This window comes from Puma concolor, chromosome F2 (assembly GCF_028749965.1).
Source record: "Puma concolor isolate L17-30 chromosome F2, mPumCon1.1.hap2, whole genome shotgun sequence".
In the NCBI taxonomy this organism is placed as follows: domain Eukaryota; kingdom Metazoa; phylum Chordata; class Mammalia; order Carnivora; family Felidae; genus Puma; species Puma concolor.
The window spans coordinates 37,937,771-37,955,966 of NC_141684.1; the positions used below are offsets into that span (position 1 = coordinate 37,937,771).

Here is an 18,196-nt window from a genome sequence, read left to right on the forward strand (position 1 = left end):
CAAAGTCTCATTAGTACTTATTCAGATACAGAAAAGCTGATTATAAAATTTATACAGGAGAGCAAAGTAACTAGAATACCAAAAACACTTTTGAAAAAGAAGAGTAATATTGGAGGACTTACAACATTTTAAGACTTAGCATGAAGCCACTGTGATCAAGACAGTATAGTCTTGGAGAAGGGATATACACATATATCAGTGGAAGAAAACAAAAATAGAGTCCAAAAAAATGTCAAATGATTTTTGGAAAAGGTACAAAGGCAATTCAACGAAGTAGAATAGTTTTATTAAAAAACGATGCTGGACATCCACATGCGGGGGGGGGGGGGGGGGGGGGGAGGAAGGGCCTGAACCCGATTTTATACCATATACAAAATTAACTCAAAATGGATCACACATCATGGATCTAAATACAAAATATAAAATTAAATTAAGTTTTTAGATGAAAACATAGGAGAAAAATCTTCCCAGTCCTTGAGTTAGGCAAGGTTCTTATATGTAGTACCAAAAAAATTATATTCATTAAAAAAATTATAAATTGGACTTCACCGCTAAGAACTTTTGCTCTGTAAAAAGTTTTTATTTAGAGACTAAAAAGAACAAGCTATGTACTGGGAGAAAGTTGCTTATCTGACAATAGATTTGTATCCAGAATATAATAAAGAACTTTCAAAATTCAATAATAAGGAACAAACAGCCTAATTTTACAATTGGCACAAGGTCTGAATTGACACTTCACCAAAGAGGTTGCATGAATGGCAGATAAGCACATACAAAGATGTCCAACATCATTAGTCATTAGAAAAGTATAAATTAAGTTTAGAATGACTAAAATAAAAAAAAATACTGACAATATAGAGTGCTGTAGAGAAGCTGGAGCTAGTGGAATTCTCCTGCATTGCTGGTGGGAGTGCCAAAGGACACATCCACTCTAGAAAACATTTTAGCAGTTTCATATAAAATTTATATGACCTAGCAATCTCACACGTAGGCATTTATCATAAAGGGATGAAAACTTATGTTCACACAACTTACACACAAATGTTTAAAGTAGTTCTATTCATAATCACCAACATTGGAAACAACTTAGATGTCATTCAATGGATGAATTGTTAAACTATAGGACCCCCACATAATGGAATGCTACTCAGCAATAAAAAGGAATATGCTATAGTTACATGCAACATCTTGGTTGAGCCTCAAGTGAAAGTGAAAGAAGCCAGTCTGAAAAGGCTACATGCTACAGGATTCCATTTGTAGGACATTCTCAAAAAGGCAAGACAAACAAACAAAACCCCTTAAAGTGATGGAGGACAGTAGTTATCACAGATTAGGGTTTGGGGGAGGGTGTGATTATGAAGAAATGCCATGAAAGGTGTTGTTTTGGATGATGGAACTGTTCTATACCCTGACTGTGGTAGCAGTTACGCAAATCTGTGTATGTATTCAAATTCACAGAACTGTACACCAAAAAGGACAGTTTTATTGCATATTAATTAAAAAAAATAAAACACAATGTTATTTCAATGCCTTTGTCATGTGCATGATAGAATATTTTTTTTCCACTCCATTGCATTATTTTTTAGTCTCACGTGTGTTTCTCAAAATGCCAAACGGCTTGAGTATGTCCATGGCTCTTATATGTAGCAGAAACCTACTTTAGGCCTAAGCGTTAACCAAACGTGTACTAGGTTAGCTTTTTAGGTTTGCTTTCTTAAACCTCTCCATGACCCCTCCAACCAGGTACTAAGTAGAATGCTCTCATACCTTTAATGGTGAGATTACAGGTGGCCCTTCTACAGAAAGTGAAAAAGATGGAATACAACTTCTAAATGTTAGGGAAGACGCAGGACAGTTCCTGATCTTACTAATACCAAATGTGGCACATGAAAATTAGGCGTTTTAACAGCTAGACTAGAGTCAGTTAAGCCAGCAAAACTCAAAAGCACAGGTCACTTTGGTGCTACCTAAAGCAGTTTCATTCACAAGAGTGAATATATTATATTATAAAACATATTTTAAAAGGTTTATTTTTGTCATTAAAGTTCAAATGCTGATAATTCAGATAAAGAAATGTGTACTAAAATCTAATCAAATTGGTGAATTTCAAGTATGAATCTATTTGACGCACATAATTGACCTTATTTTACCAAATATAACTTCTTCTTTGAATAGCCTGAAATCAGAAAGATCCATTTCCAAAAGCAACATGGAGGACAGCCCATAATATTTATTCAATACAAATCTAACAGCTTGAAATGAAGATGGAAAATACATAATGATTTACAGTTTCTTGTCTTCTCCTATCTTTAAAAGTCATGAATCTCTATTAGGTTACTAGTTACACATAACAATTAATCAGGACTCAACGAATCCTAGGAAAAAGACATTCTGAACCAGTATCTTGGATCTCCCTCTCTCATACAGTTTGTCCCAAGAGTGTCAGTGTGATTTTAAACTTGAATAACTTTAGAAGCATAAATGCTACAGAATTATTTTAAACATATTTTGAAAGTTTAATTACTTAAATTACTTATATTTATTTCATGAATTTGAAATGTTAATTTTTAATGTTAATTTTCTGTGGTGTTGGTTTCTGGAACACCCTTTCTCAGACCAGCAGATTGGTCAAGGAGGGCTTCTTATTTGGATACTCTGGTCACTTGATTTATCCTTCCTGTGGGGTCATGTCAAAACTGAGATGTATGCATCAAAACTTCATTTGGGTGATCTTAAACTTAGGAGTACAATCTCTCAATTACTGAACAGTAGCTGATGAAAGCTTTCATAAAGTTTAAAACTCTAGTAGAGCTATATATACATAGCACAAGACAGCTATTGTTAACTTTTTATAAGAAACAAATTGATATTTAAAACATTTAAGTAATTTACCTTAAAATTTTTCTTTTATGTTTGCTTGCATGCAGTGCAACCTCTGTGCATGGTGTCCCCCACTGGGATGCACAGTTCCTCATCCCTGTTCCCCTAGAGCTAGATCTATGTGTAAACAGGGGGCTGGGCAGTCCCATTAGGGCAAGCTGGACAATCCTAGAAAGCCAAGAGCCCCCAAAGCAGGGCTGAAATGAGGCTATCCTGTAATACCAGGTATTGCTTTCAAAAGTACCAGCTCCACCAAGAGACAGGAAGCACACACCATGATACAGTGCCCTTTACTGTTGTGTAAAGTCCATCAACACGTATGAATCCTTCAAGTAAAATCATGAAGCTACTGTCACATCTAAAAATGTGACAAACTGAGATCAGGAACACGACATGGATGTCCACTCTAACCACTGTGGTTTAACATAGTGTTAGAAGTCCTAGCATCAGCAATCAGACAACAAAATGAAATAAAAGGCATCAAAATTGGCAAAGAAGAAGTCAAACTGCACTTTTCACTGACGACATGATACTCTACATACAAAACCTGAAAGACTCCACCAAAATGCTGCTAGAACTGATACATGAATTCGGCAAAGTTGCAGGGTACAAAATCAGTGTTCACAAGTTGGTTGCCTTTCTATACACCAATAATGAAGCAACAGAAAGAGAAATTAAGAAATTGGTCCCATTTACAGTTGCACCAAGAACCATAAAATATTTAGGAATAAACCTAACCAAAGATATAAAAGATCTATATGCTGAAAACTATAGAAAACTTATGAAGGAAATTGAAGAAGACACAAAGAAATGGAAAAACATTCCATGCTCATGGATTGGAAGAACAAATACTATTAAAATGTCAATACTACCCAAAGCAATCTACACTTTCAATGCAATCCCAATCAAAATTGCACTGGCATTCTTCTCAAAGCTAGAACAAACAATCCTAAAATTTGTATGGAACCACAAAAGACCCTGAATAGCCAAAGTAATATTGAAAAAGAAAACCAAAGCTGGAGGCATCACTTTAGCCTCTACTACAAAGCTGTAATCATCAAGACAGTATGGTATTGGCACAAAAAAACAGACACATACACCAATGGAATAGAATAGGGAAGCCAGAAATGGACCTACAAATGTATGGCCAACTGATCTTTGACAAAGCAGGAGAGAGTATCCAATGGAAAAAAGACCATCTCTTTAGCAAATGGTGCTGGGAGAACTGGATAACAGCATGCAGAAGAATGAAACTAGACTACTTCTTATACCATACACAAAAATAAAATCAAAATGGATTAAAGACCTAAATGTGAGATAGGAAACCATCAAACCCCCAGAGGAAAAAGCAGGCAACCTCTTTGACCTTGGCCGCAGCAATTTCTTGCTCGCACATCTCCAAAGGCAAGGGAATTAAAAGAAAAATGAACTATTGGGATCTCATCAAGATAAGAAGCTTCTGCACCGCAAAGGAAACAACCAACAAAACTAAAAGGCAACTGACAGAAAGGGAAAAGATATTTGCGAATGACATATCAGATAAAGGGTTAATATCCAAAATCCATAAAGAACTTACCAAACTCAACACCCGAAAAACAAATAATCCAGTGAAGAAATGGGCAGAGGACATGAATAGACACTTTTCCAGAGAAGACATCCAGATGGCCAACAGACACATGAAAAGATGCTCAACATTGCTCATCATCAGGGAAATACAAATCAAAACCACACTGAGATACCACTTCACACTGGTCAGAGTGGCTAAAATTAACAACTCAGGAAGTAACAGATGCTGGCAAGGATGCAAAGAAATGGGAATGCTCTTGCACTGTTGGTGGGAATGCAAACTGATGCAGCCGCTCTGGAAAACAGAGTGGAGGTTCCTCAAAAAATTAAAAATAGAAATACCCTATGACCCAGCAATAGCACTACTAGGAATTTATCCAAAGGATACAGGAGTGCTGATTCATAGGGGCACTTGTACCCCAATGTTTATAGCAGCGCTTTCAACAATAGCCAAATTATGGCAAGAGCCTAAATGTCCATCAACTGATGAATGGATAAAGATGTGGTTCATATATACAATGGAATACTACTTGGCAATGAGGAAGAATGAAATCATGCCCTTTGCAGCAACATGGATGGAACTGGAAGGTATTATGCTGAGTGAAATAAGTCAGTCAGAGAAAGACAGATATCATGTTTTCACTCATGTGGATCTTGAGAAACTGAACAGAAGACCATCGGGGAAGGGAAGGGGAAAAAATAGTTACAAACAGAGAGGGAGGGAGGCAAACCATGAGACTCTTAAATACAGAGAACACGCTGAGGGTTGATGGGGGGTTGGGTGAGGGAGAGGAGGAAATGGGTGATAGGCACTGAGGAGAGCACTTGCTGGGATGAGCACTGGGTGTTGTATGTAAGTGATGAATCATGGGAATCTATCCCTAAAACCAAGAGCACACTTTACACACTGTACGTTAGCCAATTTGACAATAAATTACATTAAAAAGAAAAATGAAAAAAATATAAAAATGTGACAAATTTAACAAATTTGTATTGTTACATTTATTACGCAGTGCCTCTAAAACTTTCACATCTTTGAACTAGCAGTCACTTTTTGGGGGAAGAAAATTAGCGCCTTTAATGTAAATATTTTCAGTCTCATAATGACAGGAAGATTATTTTTATAAATGTGAAAAATTATGCAACAAAAAAGTCTGGCATGTTTAAACATAAAAAAATAAAAATAAAAACTGAGCAATATATTTTCTGGTATTTATACTTAAAAATTGATGAAATGCATTAACTTCACCATTAAGATGAAAACATTAATAAAAATGGACTAGAAAAGTTTTATTCAACAGAGACATAGCGGAAACTATATAGAATAATGTTTTATGAGAACTGGAAATATACCTGGATAAAGAACCAGGCATAGATTGTTAAGGTGGATTTTATTCGAATTATTACCAGATTGTTTTAAAAAGGTTGAGAATTTTTTCATAATCCTCATTGAATTTTAATAAATAGATTACTTTCAAAGTTTAGGTTTTAAGAATATGCAGTAACAGAGAATCTCCCAGTTGAGTCATCTATTTCTCTGCCAGATATAATTTCTCACCATCCCCAGAACACATTCCATATCTTTAAGTTACCAAGTAAACCCATGCGTGTCAATTATTAGATTCTAATTACCTTTCAAAACTTTCTGAACAGCTACCAGGAAACAGAATGATGAGATGACTATTGAGTTAAAAGGAGATTAGACAAATACAAATAAATTACACTTATTTTATGTTCCTATCACCCTAGGAGATGACTTAATAGTGAAAGGAAAAGAATCATATTGTAGTAATGAAATCAGAGAGCAAATTCAAGCCCCAGAGGTGATTCCCCTAAGTTTATGTTAATACACACCTTGTGGGGGACCAAACATCAACTGGAAAAGTTTCCTGAAAACTGTTCCAGCTATTTTCTCATTTAAAATGTTCCAACTTTACTTGACCCATTAGTCATCATATTACTTACATTTATGATGTATTTTGAAATCTATTACCAAAAACCCAATGGATTCAATATGTCTTGTTATACCCAAATCATAACATTTATGAAAGAAAACCTCTTTGTTAAGTGTTTCTTCCTTTGGAATTTTATTTGTAAAAGATATAAATATATGTATTTTTTTTTTTAGACAAGCAAGCCTTGCTAAAAAAACAGTCAGTGCATATAGGGTGGTGGCTACGTATAGGCACAGGGATGATGGTGCCCCCGTGCCATTTTAGAGAGGTAAATGCAAAACACAGAACAAATCTATAATCAAGCTTCATTTTATGCATTATAGCATCTCTAATAAAAAATATTTTTTTATTATTAGGTCATAGTACATTTTTTTCTCTTATTCAGCAGTTCAAATTGAGATTGTTGTGACAGTGTCCACGTAAATGTATTCCTGATGATAATGGACAGTGGAGACTGAGTATTCACAGGTGTGAGAGCTAGCAAACCTGGAAAGTTGCCCATGACAATGAGATCAATGTGTTTTTACTGAAGGTGTGAAGTGTAAAGACCTCAATGGTGGCAGATGTGAGTGCTTCAATTAACAACAGTATATCAAGTGGAACTGGGTACAAACAAGCAGTCACACGTGCTGCCCAGACACATGGACTGACACGTGTTCTTGACTGGGTCAGCCAGCAGCAGCTCATGGTGAGTACAACTGGCACGTGAGCATCATCACTACTATTATTACTCATGCACACATTCTTATGATCACACACTGAGTTTTTGACTATACTGTATCTCCCCAAAAATGCTTTGATTATAGGGGAATTGTACTGGTTTTCTAAAATGAATGCATTGAACTCAACTTATCTAAATGAACTTCTTTCCCTCTAAATAGGCATCAAAAAGGGCTAAGCACATTCTACTGCTCTAATAATTCTGGCAGCTCTTTGCTCTTTTGGCGTCCGTGTTCTTTTTTTATTTTTATTTTGCTTTTCTCAGTGATGGCACGTACTCATCCTTGGTTGGAGACGGCAGAGCTGCCTTTTGGGAACAGCCAAATCTTGTTTTGAGATAAGGGAACAAGGATTCCACAGTGAGGGAAGATTAAAAACATGAAGAAGCCAATTTCTAGAGGCTCCCACTTCCAAAGATAAGATAATGTGAGTATTATTAAAAATAATGACTTAAGAATACCAAGCAATAACTAATTGGCCACCATTGGAATATGCTAGAAAAATAATTCATTTTCCCCTCAGCTTTATTAAAGTAGCAACGACAAATGAAATTGTAATATATTTCAAGTGTACATTGTGATGATTTGATACATGTATACATTGTGAAAAACTCCTCTCACTGAGAAAATCAGCTCCTTTTTGAAAATGGGTAAATAAAGGAAAAGAATTAAGCATTTATTTTACATTTCTTTAGATGAACAATACTACTGAGTAACCAAGTAGTAGATGAAGGAATGCTTCTTTTTACAGAAGCTTTTATTTTATTTTATTTTATTTTATTTTATTTTATTTTATTTTATTTTATTTATTTTATTTTGTGTTTAGTTTTGAGAGAGAGACAGAGCATGAATGGGGGAGGAGCAGAGAGAGACGGAGACACAGAATCTGAAGCAGGCTCCAGAGTCTGAGCTGTCAGCACAAAACCTGACATGGGGCTCGAACCCATGAACCGTAAGATCATGACCTGAGCTGAAGTTGGACGCTTAGCCGATGCCCTAGAGGTACTTTAGTTAATACATGAAAAAAGAGTGTTAGAATGAAAAGATTACTGTTTGCAACCTCCAATGAATTCAGGCATTCAGCATCAGTGGCTTTTAACATCACAGAAAGAGACCTTCACATATTATGTGCCTTCTGATGGAACAATACAAACCATTTTACAGAACAGTCTTGCTGAAAATAATAGTAACAATAAGCAAACCTGAATAGATTAAACCAACTACCAATTTATATGTAGGAAGTACAGAGGACAGGGGAATAGACAAAATCCAAACTGTTGTAAACTCTACAAGTTTGGTTTCTTCAATATATAAATTACAAGAGATGAAAAATAATAGAGGAGAAAACCTAATGATTAAAGATACTAGAAATACATATCAACCAATAGTGATGCGTAGAACATATATGGCTCCTGGTTTAAAAAAAAAAAAAAACCTAAGAAATATACATGCACACCAATACCCACATATCCACACACATTATGATATGTATGGAATAATTGGAAATTTGAATGAATACTAGCTACATATTTGATAACACTGAAGAATGATTAGCTTTGATAATAGTATTGTGGTTATATTTCTTTAAAGTTGTTGTATTTTAGAGATACTTTATGCTGAAATATTACAGATGATAGATGATGCATGGAATTTGCTTCAAAATAATACAGAAGGTGAGGGAGTGGATAGGGGTATGCAAGAAACAAGATTGGTCAATAGCTGACAATTATTTAAGCAGGAGGTTCTATACGCTATTCACTCTACTTTTGTATCTATTTGAAATTTTCCATAATATAAAAGTTAAGAAAAGGCACAGAGATGAGAGTGAGTATGGGATATGAAAAAATCATACTGGAAGATGATTTCAACCCACTCTGCCTCAAAACCATCAAACTCCTCTCCTCCCTTTTCAACTTCAATAGGTGATCTTGCTTCTAGCTTCATGGATAAAGTTAATTTCTTGCTACCTCAATTTTTTGCTACCAAACTGAAAAATTACCTGCATATGTCCTTTTCCTCTCCTTCCTTAATTTGCTATATAAAATAGAGCATCTGTTGCTTCTCTAATTTAAAACTTTTTTTTCAAATACATATTGGATTCTTCTTCCCTTTTAACATTTTTTTTGAAGTTTATTCATTATTGACAGAGAGAGAGGGACAGAGTGTGAATGGGGGAGGGGCAGAGAGAGAGAGAGAGAGAGAGAGAGAGAGAGAGAGAGAGGAGACATAATCCGAAACAGACTCCAGGCTCTGAGCTGTCAGCATGGAGCCTGATGTGGGGCTCAAACACACAAACTGTGAGATCGTGACCTGTGCCAAAGCTGGATGCCCAACCGACTGAGCCATCCAGGTGCCCCTATTTTTCCCTTTTTCTAGTGTACCCACCTTTATCTTTTCTCTTTTTAGTTTATCCAATTATTCTCTCCACTGGATTCCTCTTGGAAAGAGTTCCAAGTCTCTTTCATCATAAAAATAAAATCCCCAAACCATGATCCCAAATGCTCCTTCATATACTACCCTTAATTATTCTTCTTCTTCACAAACTTCCTAAAGGAGTTATTTATACTCTCTACCTCTACTACCTTTTCCCTCCTGCTTACTTCAATGCATTCTAGACTAGTTTCCATCCAGAATAACCCAATAGGGAGAAAACACTTGCAGTCACAATATCTATAAATCCACGAGATAGTTCCAATTTCTCATCTTTCTTAATGTCAAAGCACTACTAACTTGGCTTCTTCGAAATTACAATTTTCAAATTTTCCTCTTAGCTCACAATTTCCTTTCTAGGCTTCTCCTCCTGGCCAGTAAATCCTGTTTGGACGTCTTCAAGGTCAAGTCTTAGGCTCTTTTCTCTACTTTTTCTCTACTCTTTCCTTGAGTAATCTCTCTTCCAACCCTTTGGATTGAATTAGAATCTGTATCCCAAAGACTCCAAAACATGCAATCGTTTATCACTAGTGTTGGTCTTGTGAGCTCCAGATCTGTCTGAGTAATTGCCACAAACTTAACATATCTAGGTCAAAACTTATGATCTCTCTGTACTCTCACAAATGAAAACAAAACAAAACAAAAACAAAGTGGTTCTCATCAAGTATTTTCATCTCAGTAAATTACCTGTCTTAACTTGGGCTGCCATAACAAAATGCAATGTCTTGGTGGCTTAAACAATAGAAATTTATTTTTTCATGGTTCTAGAGACTGGAATTGAGATCAGGGTGCCACCATGATTGGTTTCTGGTGAAGGCTCTCTTTCTAGCTTGTAGATGGCCACCTTCTTAATGTGTCCTCACATGCCAAGAGAGACAGCAAGCCCTATGATAACTCTTCTAAGTGTACTAATCCCATCATGAGGGAGCTCCACCCTCATGACCTCTTCTAAACCTAATTAACTCCCAAATCTCCATCTCCAAATACCATCACAGTAGAGATTACAGTTTCAACATATGAATTTTGTGGGGACAAAGCACGACCCATCCAGTTAGACCAGTCAGAAAACCAGAAGCCATGTTTAAATCTTCTTCCTCACCCCCTATCTCTCTACTCCATTACTATGGTCTGTAGATTCTGCCTTCCCACTATCTGCCAAATCTTTCACTTCTCTCCATTTCTTTTTGTTAAATGTTTATTTTTGAGAGAGCGAGCGAGCACCTGTTTGTGTGCACACATGCATACATGGGGGAGCGGCAGAGAGAAAGGGAGACAGATGATCTGAAGAGGGGTCTGCGCTGACAGCAGAGAGCCTGATGTGAGGCTCAAACCCATGAACTGTGACAGCATGACCTGAGCTGAAGTCAGATGCTTAACTGACTGAGCCACCCAGGTGCCCCATTTCTATCAAGATTCTCTGATCCAACTTACAATTACCTCTCACCAGTACTACTGCAATATTCTCCTAATTGCTCCCTTCCATCTACTCTAGCCCCTCTTACTGATTCTCCACCCTGACTAGAGTTATCTTTTCAAAATGCAACACACACACACCTCCCACGTCCTACATCCCCCACCACGTACACATCCTACTGAAAGCTCTTTAATGGCTCCTTACCACACTCAAGATAAAAGTCCTAAAATCCTTTTTTATGATCAGAAAGGCCTGGCCTCTGCCTCTCTTTGGAGCCTCACCTGATAGCACTGGTTTCCTCTTTCCTGCCTTCATTTAATCTGACACAGATACCTCTCACCATCGCATCTTTTGCACATATTCTCCCAGAGATCCACCCTTCCCTCCACAGTCCTTAGTTAACTCCCTTTCATGTGCAACTCAGCTACAGTGTCAGTCACTCAGAGAAGCTTCCCTGAATCTCCACTCTTTTATGAATCCACAGAACCTCATGACACATATATTAGATTATCATTATCTACTACTTTCTGTAACTTTTTTGTAACTATCTTTTCTACCGGTTTATATGCATTTGTTGAGAGGAGGGGCTATCTTTTGCTCACCACTGTATTTTCAATGCCTAAAGCAACGTGTGCCATACTGCAATTGCTCATAAATTTCTGTTGTAAAAATAAAGGAAGAGTTCCATTAGTGATTACAACCATCATTTTCGAACTCGAAGCAATCTTAAAACCGCTCTCTTATGTTAGAAGAAAATATTGAGGCCCAAAGAACTACAACATCTTAGGATCACCTGCTTAGCGACAGCTAAGCCAGATGACACCAGATTAGAGACAGCCTTGAGGGCCGAGGAGAGCTTTGACCAGATGAATTGAGAAGGGTGTGTGGTCAACATCATGGAAGTTTGGCAGGTGAGGCTAATTTAGCAAGGGCCCAGGGGACAACAGGATTAGTGAGTAACAGGAGAATCTGGAGTGAGGGCTGCCCATAAACAGACGAAGGAAGTAATCAGGGCATAAACCTAAACCAGGCAGGTAGTAGGCAAAATGGAGGACCATTTCAAAGGAAAAACAAAGAGACTTGGAATAAAAAAAAAAAAAAAAAGAATCAAAAATGACAGTAAAATTGTGAGAAGACATGACTGGAATAATGTTGCTGCTATCACTAGCACATGTAAAGATCTTTGGAAACTATACTAAGGGCAGGGATAAATCAGGAGAGGAGAGAAAATGGTTTAATGTGGAAATACTGAATTTTAAATAACTAAACATATCTACCAGGCAGATGGAGGAATAGTTCTGGAGTTGGGTAAGTCAAAACCAGAGCTAGGCATTTGGGAGTCGTTAGTGTAAAAGAGATAGTTGAGGTTATTGTCTGTACAGAGGGACGAACAAAAGGCCCCAGACCATGTCGCTGGGCAGACAGAGGTTAGAGAGCGAGGGAAGACGTGCATGCAAGCACAAAGTTGGAAGGTTACATTTAGGAGAAGCCAAATAATGTTCTCTTCAGCCTTAGTCTGTCGCATGATCCTAGAAAGACATCCCTCCCGTTACCCTCATTCTCTTCAGCAGAGGAAATAATCCTGACAATTAGATCACGTGAAGAAATAAAGAATCTAAATAATTGCCATACCGCTGACTTCCCCGCAGGAGACCCTGAGCCGCCTCTTAACCACTTTGCGGCCCCCTCAACCAGCTTCTGTGACTCTTCTGGTCCTATTACTTAGCCAAGCATCGTCCCCTGGAGGCACTATTGTCAGCCTAACTTTCAAAGGAGACTTAAAGTCTCTTCATATGACTTACTGAGTCTGCAGTGAAAATTTTGCTATTAAAATCATGTTGTTACAGGAATAAAAAAAAGTTAATTAAAAAATTAATTAAAAGTCATCCTCTTTTCTCATTTCTTCCAATACAAGTTATAGTTGAAAAAATTAGGTTGAAATAATGAAAGGCTTTCCTGTGTTTTAAAAATTCTTGGTCCAGTCCCCATTTGACATCCTGACATTAAGTTTATAGTTTCATTTTGATAAATCATGGGGAAAATAAACTATGAAACTGTAATGCTGACACCACAAATTGGAACCCATAAAACTCAGGAAATGTAAAAGTCAAGGTTCTTAATAGTTTTATTAACTAGTTTACATTTCTTAAATATAGAAGATAGCTTGCTGGTATGGCTATAAAACTGAATTAAGGTATGGGCCTTGGCCCCATTTGTGGAAAGAGAAAAGAGGCAAAGGGTTAACTATCAGGGCAACATTAAGAGGGATTAATTAAAATGAGTTCTTTTTTTTTAATTTTTTTTTTAATGTTTTTATTTATTTTTGTGACAGAGAGAGACAGAGCATGAGCAGGGGAGGGGCAGAGAGAGAGGGAGACACAGAATCGGAAGCAGGCTCCAGGTTCTGAGCTGTCAGCACAGAGCCCGATGCGGGGCTCGAACCCACAGACTGTGAGATCATGACCTGAGCTGAAGTCAGACGTTCAACCGACTGAACCACCCAGGCGCCCCTAAAACGAGTTCTTTAAGGTGCTTTCTTTCACAATAAAATCTTATGTTTAAATGCTGTGTTACTTATTCTTCACTTTCCACTCCAGAAAATGTCAAGGGGCTATTTGGGTCATCTTTTTCAGGTATCTTAATTCCTCTGAACCTGTGCTTTCAAGATATATCTCAATTAATCCACACTGAGTAAAAAAAATCAGTAATTACAGAATATAAAAGCAGAGTTCACCAAGAAAAAAATTTCAAAAATACATATCTTGGGGTAAACAACTTAAAATCTCTACATTTATATAAACCTATTTGAATGGTGTGCTACCGTACCTGAGCTTTTTTAAGTAATATTTTACATTAATAAGTATATATTTTCATTCAAATCAAAGAAGTTTATGGAAATGGGATTATACTGGAATGGTTAGAAAATTTTTACAAGTAAGAAAAAATCATTGCAACCTATAAAACAGCAAGTTAACGGAAGAAATGGAAGAAAACAGTATTCAAAATAGGATCACGACCAATTAAAAGTCAAATAAATTTTTAAAACAAAAATCAATTAAAATCGGAGCTGAAACCAGTCTAAAACCAGAATGAAATTAAAAAGACCTAAAGACTACATGGGTAATTTAAACAACAGGTTAAACAGAGAGACGCTAAAGAAATAATTTTATTACGAGAAAAAAATTTCAGTGGTTACGTGTTTCATCTAGAGACACCTGGTATAGTAAAATAAATGTGCAATTGCAGTCATAACTGTCTTTGAAATAACTGTTACTTAAACTATATGAAGACTGTAGCATGCTAATTAATTTATAATAAAACATAAATGATGTGGTACTATTCTCCCCACTTGGCATCAGATTTTTCTTTGTTGTCATTTAAATGTCATTTCATTAAATGTCATTACAGTGACAGTGCTCAAAAATATGTCTGCAAAGGAACAATGAAAAAAATACCAGGGAGCTCAAATGTTTTTACAAATGACCCTGAGTTAATTAGAAAAATATGCACCCTTCCCAGTTCTTCTTCTCACGTGTCAGCTCTCATTAAATTAAAAAAAAAAATTTTCTCATTTCAAAGTTAAGGAATCCTATGGCTAACAAAACTTTTAAACTGGGATCAAGTGGGCACATTCCTATGTTTCTGTATGATGTCATACCAAGCAATTCACAGTGGAATTTGAATTGCAAGAACTATGAATGATTTTTCAATATAAGAAGTATCTGATCTAATGCTAATTTTTTCTCTATAGGCTAACTGTGCTGGGAACAGGTGGCCCTGCTTTCAATTATGGAGGGCTAGCATGCCAGTGTGAGGCCTGGATTAGTTCACCTTCTCACGGGGAATTTTCCCCGGTTGGGAATGGATTTATTATGGCTTCACACATGGAATAGAGCTCATGTCAGCTGAGGGCAGTGACACATCATATGATTCAAATTAACCTGCTGTGGACTGTTCCGCAGGGCTTAGATTGTGTATTAAAATGACGACATTTTAAAAACAGCTTGAAAGAAACCAGGATTGCTGAACTGCAATGGTTCCAATTTGTTCCAACTAATCTATCACCTGCTGGAGATATTATTCTAGTGGGTTTCTGGTAGCTGCTGTTTTCCAGGTTTCTCCAAGCCACTGACCTTGCTAATGGGTACAATTGTTGCCTCTGAAGGAAGGAGATGGGGGTGGAGAGAGCTTTGAAGGGGTTTTTGATGTAAAAGTTGGGACCTTTCATTTGCTCTAAGGTAGTATTAAGTGAACAGAGGAAATAAGAGAATACTCAAGAACTCTGAATTATTTTTCCAAAAACAAATGCTAAATAGTAGCATTGTATCATGTTGTTTAGATAAATAATCCCTGAAAAGTAAATCTGTAAGGATGAATTCAAAAGCTATTAAGTTTGTACCTTTAAGATGAAAACTTAAGGTTAGGTAGGTATAATCAGTATTTCCTGTATTCTTCAGGGTCGTAACTTTTATTGCTCCTGAAATGTTAATTCAGGAGCAAGAAAAGAATAACATACCATTTTAGAGCTGGAGCATAAAACTTTGGGAATAATACTTGAATAAGAGGTGCATCTAGGGGTGCCTGGGTGGCTCAGTTGGTTGTGTCCAACTCTAGATTTCAGCTCGGGTCATGATCCCAGGGTCATAGGACTGAGCCCTGTGGTGGGCTCTGTGCTGAGTGTGGAGCCTGCTTGGGATTCTTTTTTCCCTTTGCCCCTCTTCCCCACTTGCATGCCCTCCCTCTCTCTCTCTCTCTGAAATTAAAAAAAAGATGTGCATCTGAATTCAAAAAACTAACAGTAGCAAAAGATTCTTAATGAGTTCACACTGTATAAAAATCAGAAGCATTATTTGCAATACTAAAAAAAAAAGTTTTATTTTTTTATTTTTTAAAGGAAGGGAATGACACTGGGGAATATTATAAAGCTGAAACTTATTCCCCCAGTCTCAGCATAAATAATAGCTTTCTTAATATATCCTATTACCTAAAAGCTGGAAAAAATTTAATTTTCTTGAGTTGCCAAAAATCTATAAAATAATACATTCCTATGGTAAGAAATGCTTTATGTGTTCTGTATTTCCAATGATCTCTAAATTAATATAGAGTGGCAACCTGGCTGTGTAGTAAGAGAATATAATTAGTCTATGCGATAATGTCTACGTACATACTTTACAAGACAAATTATTTACAGTAAGGAAATTTTTGTCTAAGAGTAAATTCTGGAGCATTTCAAAGATGCTAGCTTAGTATTTAGTGGAATCACACACAGCTGATACATCATTCCAACTAATCTTCCCTCAGTTTATTAAAGAAAACAGAAAACTACTCTTGGTTAAAATGTTTTAGACTTGGAAGAACTTAAACCATTAACTGGACATTGTATTTGATTTTTCATAATAAAAGTACATTAAAAAAAACCACTCATCATTTTTTTTGTCATTCCCTCTTCCTATGCCTCAAAATATTTGCAGTTGGGTCCTCAACACCCGTGTGTGTGTGTGTGTGTGTGTGTGTGTGTGTGTGTGTGTGTGTGCGCGTGCACGCGCGCGCGCATATGCGTGCGTGTGTATTCATTCATTCATTCATTCATTCATATAGGATTCATACGAAAACTTGTTACAAATGTTTAGTCTCCAGACCAACAGCATCCACCTTACCTGGGAGCTTGACAGAAATGCAAAATTTCATTCCTGCCTTCTAAAACTATTAAATTATTTGTATTTTAACAAGGCCACCAGAGATGTTTCAAATGCACACTCAAGTTTGAGAAGCGCTACTATAAAATAATGCTTTCAATTCATTTGTTTAAAAGTTGGAATCTCCAGATAGATCATGACTCTTATTTGAATAAAAATAAGGAATGGCATATATATAATTTCCAACTTAGAAACACAAAAGTACAACTATTTTAAAAAATCCCATTTCTACTACATAGTCACATTAATTGCTAGAATTATATGCATCATCTTTCATTCATTCATTGACATTTCTCTTGAAATTCACTTTCTTTGGTTGCCATAAAAATATGGTATACAACTACTGACTTGTAGGTCCCATCCTTTAATAAATCAATCAAATGTAAACTAGAAGCCAACTTTATAGCTAAAGTTGAGTGAAAGACTGTGCCTAAAAGCAAAAAAATCAGAAACTACAAAAGAGAAGAGGGAAACCCAAGTTTCTCTCTCACTTCTCCATGAACTAACCATATATTCTTACCCAGTTTCACCCATTCTAATATGTTCAGTCTTTTACATGTGAACAACTCTGAAGTCAGGAAGTGCCCTGCAACTCATGTAATAAGAAAGCACTGTATCATAGGTTAAATAGCAGATATTTTTTCTTTGTACATAAAATGTATTTTCCTACAATTGATGATGGCTTGGATTCTATGCAACATGGTACTTCACACTTACTAGCCAACTACGAGGCCTCACATCACTCTCAATCTATTCATTACCTCACCCCAAAGGCTTCTTCCAACTTTACTGACTCTCTTAGTCTTCATCATTAGCTTCTCGCTTTCATTTGAGTCTTTTAAACGACATCTAAGTACTTATAATGATTAGAAATAGTTCTTCATACTTCTATACCTTTTAAATCCCAGAACCGGAGAATCACACTTGAGAAGAACTGGGCCCTGGTGAAAGGGCCAGTACAGGTGGCCCTCTTTAGGCTCTCTTTACACCAGGCATGATGACAAGCAGCCTTCTTCAATCTGTAGCCATGGATCATAAGTGTATCGTTATGCCACGACACACATTTAACCAGGTCCACATATAGTTTCCACTTATCAAAATTCATTTCTTGCAGAGTATTGCTAGAGATCTAAGACAGTGTGACACCATTGTTTTAAATTCTTATTTAAATTTTATTTTAGAGAGAGTGTGAGTGAGGGAGAGGGGCAGATGGAGGGAGAGGGGGAGGGGGAGGGGGAGGGGGGGAGAGAGAGAGAGAGAGAGAGAGAGAGAGAGAGAGAGAGAGAGAGAGAGAATATCTTAGGCAGGCTCCATGGTCAGCATGGAATCTGACATTGTGCTTGATCCCATGATCGTGGGATGATGACCTGAGCTGAAACGAAGAGCTGGGTGTTCAACTGACTGAGCCTTCCAGGTGCCCCCATTGTTTTAAATTCTTAATGAAGAAACTAATATTCTTTTGATAATAATATGAAGCACTGTAAGTATAAAATAATGAAAGAAAAACTGAAATAGTAATTTTTGTTAAATAAACAG

At 36.7% G+C, this 18,196-nt stretch overlaps 1 protein-coding gene across 7 annotated transcripts in view; it reads right to left on the minus strand.

Annotated features, from left to right (window-relative positions):
• VPS13B (vacuolar protein sorting 13 homolog B) overlaps positions 1-18,196 on the minus strand; it is an 822,593-nt gene that overhangs the window by 170,737 nt on the left and 633,660 nt on the right. The window lies entirely within an intron of this gene.